This window comes from Notechis scutatus, chromosome 2 (genome assembly GCF_049901735.1).
Source record: "Notechis scutatus isolate UNSWTSFEM ecotype Mainland chromosome 2, rNotScu1.2, whole genome shotgun sequence".
Classification (NCBI taxonomy): Eukaryota; Metazoa; Chordata; class Lepidosauria; order Squamata; family Elapidae; genus Notechis; species Notechis scutatus.
In genome coordinates this window covers 87,955,398-87,965,525 of record NC_142010.1, presented here as the reverse complement: position 1 = coordinate 87,965,525, position 10,128 = coordinate 87,955,398, and the positions used below count along the sequence as shown (strand labels likewise).

The following is a 10,128-nucleotide window of genomic DNA, read 5'->3' as shown; positions in this document are numbered from 1 at the left end:
TTTTTTATTGATTTTGTGCCAACACAGAGTTCACTAGCATAAACTGAGGGAAAATTACTCTCTGTTATGTCAGTTTTATGAATTTGTTTCCAAGTCCAGTACAGGAGTACAGGTATTATTATCTTTAAAGCTCTGCTCACTTTAAATCTTAGAGATCCACATTGTAACATCACTTGATTGAGATTGACTCCCTAAGTCTTCCAGGGAGATTTTCTTCCTTGCCTCTCTACCAAGAGAAGTATAATTTCCAGTTATATGATTAACAACCATAGCCATGCTTTGGAATGCTCTGTCAAAAATAGATTTATTCAGCCTCCTCTCTGATTAGTCTGAGGCCCCCTGATGGCATTCTGGTTTCATAGGGCAATTTCACTCTGGATTAACTGGTTGAGTCCTAGTGCTATTGAAGGATACATCCCTGAGCATCTTTTTTTATTAACAAAGGGACTGTTGATCCCAAAACATCCAATTTGGATGAGGAACACCCACAGTGGTACAGATATACTCATGGAGCTTTCTCTGTGCTTACAGAGGGAAATATGTGCCAGGAGGAATGGAGTGTTTATTAATGATGTGGTTCTTTTCTAGAAAAACAGATCTAACAATTCTTCACCTCTTCCTTCCAATGGTCATCCAAGATGGTCGTGTCTTGTAATATTAACTCGTTCTGCTATATAATTATTAAGCATATTTGTCATTTACATGCACATTGTAAAGCTCTAAACAGAAGAATCAAACAGTTATGTTTTACTATTTTATTATACTAATGCTAAAATTAGGTTTTTTTCTGATGCGTCAAACCCTCCCAGTAGAATAAATAGTTTAATTGTTGAGAGTTAGATAAATTTATAGAAATATAGACTTCTATATTTTGACAACTTTGGTCTGTAAAGTTTAATCTGATATTTTTTTCTACTCATTTTTGACATGCTGCTTAATCTGTTATTGGTTATTGAACTGGTTCCTCTGCTCTTTACTCTGGGTATTTCAGGGTTTTTATGGTGCTTTGTTCTATTATTTTCCTTACCTGCATTGGATGGAATATTAAAACCAAAAGGAAATTATATATCCAGTTTCCCCAAACCAACACAATCTGGAAGCGCTGGACTGCAGATCACATTATTCCCAGCCAGCATGCACATTGACAGATACCTGTGACAGTTTTCAACGCATAGGTAGAAGGCAGAACATTCAACCTACAACTGCAAAGCATCCAGACCAAAATGTGAATGTGTGTCATGTTTATTGTGCAGAGGCTGGATGAGGATTACGGTCCAAGGGGAAAGACTTTGCCGTATTTTGATCCTATCCCCATCCCCATATCCCATTCCATTTATCTTAAGAAGCCAAGAAAGTTCGCCCTGGATCACCATTACTGACAAACCTTTGAAATGATTGTGGCCTTTGCTCTGACTTTTCCAGGGTTGAATTAGCACTTATCCTATAAAAGGGCCTCAGTTTCCCCTTAGTAGGAATGTATATTATGTAGATCCCTGCCCTGACCTCCTTGAATAAGTTAATTTACCCTTCTCTCCTCCCCATCAATAACATCAGCAGTCTGTGAAGTGATTTGTTTGCCTGTCAAAGGCAGCTTTTCCTCATTGTAACCACCCTCTCCAGTTTCTCTTTCACCCTCCCCATCTCTTGCTTCCCCGCCATCTTTTATGGCCGTTGCCATGGCACCCAGGGAGAGCTAAGCACCGCAGCAGGGAAGGGGAGGAGGCGGCCCATGCTGCAATTTCCAGTCTGTTTCCGTCCTCCCTGAGCTCATCACCCTCTTCCTCCTCCTCTTCCTCCTCCTCCTCCTCCAAGGAGGGAGGTGGCTGAGGCTGTGGCTTTTGCTGCTGGGTGGGTGGATTCCCTCCTCAGCCGAAGGAAAGGGAGGGGGAGCATCTGCTGATGGTTTGCTGGGAAGCAGCCTTGGTGGAGGGGGAAATGGATCCAGATCATCCCTCCCTCACCTTTCAGCATCTCTTCTTGGCTTCACCCTGGTGAGTATCAACCATCGGCCCCTCCTGGCACCCTTGCTGCTTTTTCCTGCAGCTGCCATCATCCGAGTCTAAGGGCCCTGGATATTGCAGTTCTTCTGAGTGTTAGCATCCTCCCCTCGTAACAATGACTTTCATCTAAGCTGCTGGAAAGGAGGAGAGGAAGAAAAAGGGGAGGGGATGTGGTGGGAGAGGGAAGGAAAAGGAAGATGGAGAGGGATGGAGGCTGCTGACAAGCTGTTTCTGGTAACGCTGAATTGTAAGTATCCACAGGCAGATGGAGAGGATGTTGTTATTTACTCATTTTGTTGAAAAATGAGATGCTTGGCGAGTGCCTGTCAGCTTGGGAATGCAGACATTTCTGATGGGTTTTCATTTCTCCTTTTTAATTCCCTGGCTGTTGGGCTGGGCCTCCATGAAGTACAATTTGCTGGCAGCAGAGATAGCCGTACGCCAGAAGCCAATTGCATCCATGATTGATTTGTGGGTATAGTGTGTGTTGGAGGGCTAACTGTATTAAATCCATGAGTGCATTGCCAAAAGATTTGGGTGGGATGCACTTTCTGCATAAGAATCCATAGCTGCAAGTGTATTTGAGCCTCACACACCTGGATCTCTTTGTAGCTTCTACATACGAGTGTATTTAAAGCTGTGGTGGACTGACAATGTATTCCATTTGGGCTGATAGAAGGAATTGACAGTGCCTTGGTTTCATTTCAGCCAAAAGGACAGATCTATATTGTACATTCAGTACCATGTACAGCACTGATTCATAGTCTCTGTTTCTTGACTGTCATGTCTATTTTACTGCCTTCATGTCCAGCTCATAGATTTCCCATAGGCATCTGATTAGCCTTTAGGGAAAAGGACATTCTTAGTAAGAGAGCTTTCACCTGATGTCCTTTACGGAAATACTAAGGAACTGAATATTAATGCTATTGAGGTGTTTTTTTTCAGACAAAGTGTAACATCAGTCCATATCTAATTGCCCACCATTTTGATATCCCAAATGTAATTCCAAAGAATCAGATCATTCTTTTTTTTTTGGCAGATTCTTTTTTCTACTGTTTAGGTTAAATTCTATCTGAATATATGCATCTTCCTCAAGTTTACAAAGTAGTCTATTATGTAAGAATCATTCATTTTAACTAATAATTTTGGCTTTGATCATAATCAATTATTTGTTTTAAGTACTGCCACATGTGTTCTGGGTAGGTTTACCATTCTTGTTTTGCTGATAAAAAAGAATCTAAATGTCAGCATTAAACTGTAAATGTAAAGTATTAAGGTAGTATTAATTTAACAAATGGGTCCAAAATATATGACAATATAAATTTCAGATTGTATAGACACACATTTCTGAAAAAAGCATGGGCACATATCTTTAATTCATTTTATACACACTCACACACACACACACACATATATATAGACACCTGTACACACAGAGAGACATACACACATACATGCACATACTTTCTATAAAAATTACAGAATTATATTTATTATATGCATCTTTTTACTAAATTGACATGTATTTATTTATTGATTTGATTTATAGCCCTCCCCCTTTCCTTCAATACTGTATGTGATGGAAATTCCATGACAATACACACTGTGGCCCTTCTCCTATTTTTTTTTCTACAGCAGCAATCTCAAGTTAGGTAGAGAGACATCAACTATCCCAAAGCTACCTTAGTAAGCCTCAGTATCTGAAGGTGATGCTGACTTACAGCCTCTCCATTGCTAGTATAACATCTTAATCATAAAGTGCTTTAATCTGAGATTCAAGTGAGAAAAAAAACACTCTAACATCATTACATATACCCATATAACTTGTAATATAACTGCCCTTTATCCAGGTGATAGGAGGGCCATTGGGCTGAGAGAGTGAATATATGTGATTGGCTGTAAAATATTTAGTAAGTCAATATTAGAACCTGGTTTTACCCAGTGTTAGTCAACATCCTATGTATTACATTCACTCAAAACCTATTCTAAAAGAAGTCCAATCAGTATGTTGATTCAAGGAGGATATATTTGGCAAATGAATCTGAGACTGATTGAGAAAGTCAGTTTATTACGATTACATTCCTTTGTTGTCAGTGATGTAGTGAATGCTCTAGTGGACCACTGAGCGTGCAGAGGAGAGCCATGTGAGGCAATGAATGAATATGACAGAATATGATCAGAAAATCTTCTCTCCAGATCAGGAACATTTATGCAATATGCTATGTTTGTAGGAATAGCCTTTAAAATGGAAAGTGTAAAAATGGCAGTCACAGCCAAGGGATAATTTACATGTGTATACTGTGCAAAGAGGTTCAACAAACAGTCAGGACTGGCTATATAGTTGGCAAGTAAAGATTGGCAAGTAAAGATACCTACCCAGAACAGGAATAAAGAACATGCTGGAAAGGGAAGACAGATTTCCTTCATATATTAAGGTTTGGGTCCAATTTTCTTCTGACTGGAAGTAATTGGAAACATACACACAAAGAGAGGGAGAGAATATTACTGTAATTATATAATTTCCTGTAAAATGTGATTCCGAGGGAACCTTGGTGATTCTCATGATTCTTTGAAACATGATTCTTCCGCCACTGTTATAGGGTGGAGTATGATTCTATCTATGCAACAATATCTAACACCTGTAGCTTGCATTGTGAATGATATATTTGTGGTAAGCCTAGATGTCATTCTGTAGGTCTGAACAAGCTCCTCTTGGTAGGAGTGCCCATAATAGTGATGTTATTGCAACCAGTAGCCACCAACTTTTACTTACCAAATCAATAGCTCAATGCTACTGTTCTGCCAGGTACTATTGGGAACCAAAGAGCTGTTCAATTGGGAAGGGTACCTGATGGCCATCTTTACTATAACACTGCAAAAGAAACAATATGATGGTTGGCAAATGCCAGTCACAGCCAAATTGCCACTCAACAACCAGCCCCTTATACTCCCCATGATGGCAATCTTTCTTGAGGAAGCAGTTCCCATTTCATGTAGGCAGGGAAAGTGTAGCGAGTTAAATGTGTGATGGAAGTCAAGGCAAAGCTTTTAGTGAGCTCTGCTGGGTCATAGAGGCCCTTGCAGCTGTTCATCATAAATGCTAATTCTAACCAGAAATTGACTGAATGTGCACGTGTTGCTTCAGCTGTAATTATAAAAAAAACACTTTATAACAGACTAAGTAAAAGAATGACATGAACTTCTCTTTTAACATTTGAAAAGCATCTTCAAGAATCACTCCATGAGATGGACAGCTGTATAAAAGACATACATACATACATACATACATACATACATACATACATACATACATACAATCTGTTGTCCCAGATGCCCAAATAAAGCAGAATACCAAAAATGGCAGGAAATGGCAATTACAATATTATAATTCCTTTAGTCCATGATAGAACCAAACTTTTTCCAAAATTGTCCAAATGTGGACAATATATTTGTTTTGCTTTTGTCTCTGTGGAGTAGGAAAAGAATACAACTAGTTAAAAAAGATACATAAAAGATATTTTCTTTACTGCTGAGATGGGCAGGCACATAATTTCAATAAAGAAATAACATTATTAAGAGTATGATCTATTAAGGAAAATACGTTATATATCAACTGTATTCAACTAAATTCTAGAAAGATTGACTAAATTCATGACATTCAAGTCTTGAAAATATATGTAACCTGACTAACAAAATCAGCCTCAAAATAACAATCAATCTTTTAAGGCCCATCTGGGCATTGAGTAACATTACCTCTTTACAATTTTGTTTATGAAATTGCTCTACTTTACTGTAAGTCATGTGAGCTCATATTTTTGCCATGGAAAATACAACATCAGAAAAATGGCAAGAAATCAATAAACCAAACTCTCCCATATGCCCACAAATATTCTACCCCATTTTGTAGTAATGTACATATGGCAGCATTTTAGATATGTTATAGCTGAATATTTCTTAATAAATTTCACCACTTTTATGTATTAGTAATGTACCAGTTTTATTTACATATAATGTACACTCATGGCAGATCCTATATGGCTAATAGCACTGGTATTTACTTATTTGTGATCGCTTTTCTTAACTTGACATTCTTCATTCCAAATGACTCTACATTCTGGATGGCATTTTTTAGAAACTGACACATCTGGAGGAAACAGAATGAGGAAAGTTCTGAGTCTGTTTCAGAGCACTATAACCAACAACACTGGAACAAATTACAATAAAGAAAACAAAGGTGATGAGGAAACTAAAAACTAAGACCTCTGCCATATATAGGACAGTCGAGATCTGTTCTCTCATAATGTGCCATGTGATGTAAAATGTAGAGTCTGACTGAAGTTTTAATAGCATTTTTTTCAAACAATAAAAGCAGTGGAATCAATTACCCTGAGGGTGATTGGTTCCCCTTCATAGATGTGTTCAACTAGAAACTGGATGGCCATTTGTCTGGAATGTGTTATTTGAACTTCTGGAGCACTGGGACGGACTATAAATCCTTCCATTACCCACTATCCTGTCAGAGCTGAAGAAGCTTCTTGGAGGAGAAGCAAAATGTCTTCAAAAAGAAAAAAAACAAGGAAGTCCAGTTGTCTCCTGAAAAAGCACCTTTGGGACACTGGGATAGGGGTTTAGATTTATGGCCTAAATGCCCCTTCCAAATCTATAATTCTATGAAAACAAGTAAATACAAGTTGTTGGTTTTAATCTTAGGTTATTCTAAATTGAATTGCATATTGTTCTCTAAGAAGCTTCAACAGCTTGCTTCCTACCCTCAGAGTTCTCAAATAAAAGAGCACACAGAGATACATCCGAAACAGCTATTCAACTAATGTGTCAGTTTTTGGTCTCTCTTTTTTAACTATTATAATTACAAAATCTGGAGAAAGGAAGCTTTGACTACATGTTACAATCCAGCTCTGTTTCTTCTAGTTTGAGGTTTGCTACTAGAAAAGGAGGAGTTGGGATGAAGCCAGTGGGGCAAGAGATAAAAAATGTTTGCCTCCTCTCTTTGTTTCTATTAAAATTATTTCCCTCCCACACTCATCCGCCACTTATGGCAGTTTGCCAAATATAGCCTCTTACTTTGCTAAACTAGTATATAAACACTTGCCATTAAATGGATTAGTGTTTTAAAAGTATATAGTTGAAGAAAGTGATAGTTGTATTGACAGTTGGTCCAGGCCAAGCTGATTGGGTAATCTACTGCCTATTAAACTAAGATAGCGTACAACCCCATACATAATAATCTGAGCGTGTAAATGTGGGATTGACATCTACATATGCATAAGTTTTGGCTATTAAAATTTGATTCTTTTCTATTGTAGAATATCCATAAATGTGCTTCCCCTGCAAATATGGGGACAACTTTCACTATAAGTGTGTACAGTCTAGGTGAGCCAGAGTTTGTGTCACAAGAAAGCCCTCATCCAAGAGTTAAATATTCCAGTCATTGGTTGGCTATTTCTTTTTGTTTCGATTTTGGCATTAAAATAAGGTAATGTGATTTTGGTTTCTTTTCATATAAATGGAGATTTAATCTTTCCTCAGAATCCTGCAGGAGTTTCTGGATAGTTTCCAGGCTGTCTTATTCTATGTTCTTCATTTTAAAATTTGTTGCAGATGAATCACTGGCGTTTCACATTCTATTTTATCGCCTAATTTCCCTGCATGTATTTATTGTTGTTCAGTCACTAAGTCATGTCCAATTCTTCATGACCCCATGGAGTAGCAGGCCAGGCCACTCCACTGCCTCCCGAGTTTGCCCAAATTCATGTACATTGTATGCCTCCATTTATGGGCCAACTTTTAAAATGGGAAGCCAAGAAACAGGTATAATAACCAATCCTTACCTGGATTGCTTTTCTAATCACTTGAGGAAAGCCTATAGAAATATTCCCACTTCAAGCCATGACCTTCCTAAATTTTCTGCATACACAAGCATTTTACTTAATTTACTTAATTATGTAAAAGTAAACCACTATTTCTCCTACACACTCAATTTTTAGTGAGTGATCACTGTCACTTTTTCTGCCTGTGTACATTTTATTTTCAGAGAACCACACAATTTATTATTTATTTCTCCGTTCCTATTCACTTCTCTCTGTATTAATTTCTCAGTCAGTTCCACACCCCATGTATTTGAAAAAATAGGTGTGAATCGATAAAATCTAGGCTATAATCGCTTAATTTCTGTTGCCACAGGATTCTTAGTTGGTATCTTGGAACTGATCAACTTAGCTTTTTCTGGAAGTTGGAAAAAAACCTTATTCCATAATTAAAAAGTGTTTAAGTCTATAAAAATATAATTAAAACAATCTTAGACTCTCACTGTGAGTTTTGTGCAAATCTTTATTCCTTTAAAATATGATAAGGAAACCATACAGGCCATAGGGGTTTTTTCCCCATTTCTTTTACTGGGAGTAAATATAGGAGATATCAGTATTTCTTCTTTGCAATGAATTAGCATTGGATGAATGTGTACTTCTTCCAGAAGATCTAATCAGTATGTTTTCTCTATGTTTGTCTGTACAAGTCTAATCAGGACAAATGCATAAATGTTACTTCTGTGTCTGTCAGCCATGCAAGGTTGCCCAGGTCAAGAAACAGATACCACAAGGACTCCTGGAATAATGATTCAATTGTTGAGGGCATAGTTCCAGAATCTTGAAAGATGGTTCCTTATATTGAAAGATGGTTCTTATATTAAATATAATTAAGGCAGGGTTATTTGAAGTTTCTTTATCACATTTCTCCCAAGAGCCATGGTGGCACAATGGTTAGAATGCAATATTGCAGGCTAACTCTGCCGACTTCCAGCAGTTCAATCCTGACTGGCTCAAGGTTGACTCAGCCTTCCAACCGTCCGAGGTTGATAAAATGAGGACCCAGATTGTTGGGGAAATATGCTGACTCTTTAAACCACTTAGAGAGGGCTGTAAAGCACTGTGAAGCAGTATATAAGTCTAAGGACTACTGCTATTGCTATTTGCTTCAATCTCTGGACTATGTCATATTTTCTGCAAAGACCTTCCTTAATGGTACTTTCATACTTTTTAGGTCATCTCTAAGTTCCCTTACATTGTCATGGTTTTCTGGATAGTACAGATTCAAGTAGGAAAGGTGAGCAGAATGGTATTTCACCCTGTTGTGGTATCCTTATTGTTGAACATTAAAAATAAGGTTTTATTCCCACAAAGATAAAGGTCTTTATGCTAATTGTATCCTATTGTTATACCAAGATTATTTCTATTATTCTATTCACTTATTCACAGAGTGGTCAAATACATGTTTGTAAGCTTTGCATACTGAATCTCTTACTGTACTTTTCTCTGGTTTCCTGGCTGAGTTCATAGTTATCTACCTCTAGAAACAAGTGATACACAGTCAAGGGTTAAAAACAGTTTTTGTAACTAGCCAAGGGCTATACCAGTTTAACAGAATAGTTATTGGTTTACTTGGAGGCGGCGTTATTTTTCAGAGTTTGATTAACTGGATCATACTGGATCAGAACAGGAAATACAAAGTTTTCCAAGATGACATCATAGTTATAGTGTCAATTAGAAGGGACATTCCAAGCACCTGAAAAAGTAGTGGCTAAATTAAAGGTAGCAGGAATAATTATAAATCCAGCTTTTCTAGTATTCCAAAATCTCAGATGTGTGAAGTTTGTTTTATGTAACCAAAAGGAAAAAACTGAAATGGGAAAATTAATAGTCATTCAGGGAAATGTCCCTGCAGAGACAACAAAAGAAATTGGGTGAAAGAACAAGTCACAGAATGTATTTAGGAATAAAATGTGGAGAATCCATCAAATGAGATACCCCTGCTATGACCCAGTATCTCTGATTATACCCAATCCAATTTCCTATACAGAATGAATCAAAATGTGTTATGAAAAAAGACCAGCAAGAAAAATAAAAACAAAAAGAAAAGCAATAAAATGTGTTTGGGGTGGAAAGGTTATCACTATTAAATGAATTGTCACTATATTTCTACTGCAGCCACACAAAATCTGGCTACTGTATTGGTGATCGTTGAAGTCTTAGAGAAGATTGTGTAATCTTTTCCTCCCCTTCCTGGGAGGCCTTGCAGAAAGAGCCATATATAAACTGTGCCCAGATCCGTCTAG

General features: G+C 37.5%; 1 protein-coding gene across 2 annotated transcripts in view; it reads left to right on the top strand.

Moving 5' to 3' along the window:
- Nucleotides 1–1,619: 1,619 nt before the first annotated feature.
- The window catches only part of JAKMIP2 (janus kinase and microtubule interacting protein 2), an 84,705-nt gene continuing 76,196 nt past the window's right edge, over nucleotides 1,620–10,128 (top strand). The window contains exon 1 of one of the 2 annotated variants that reach the window (XM_087955420.1): nucleotides 1,620–1,991. The gene's annotated coding sequence lies outside the window, so the exon portion shown is untranslated. The other variant, XM_087955421.1, reaches the window with a different exon arrangement.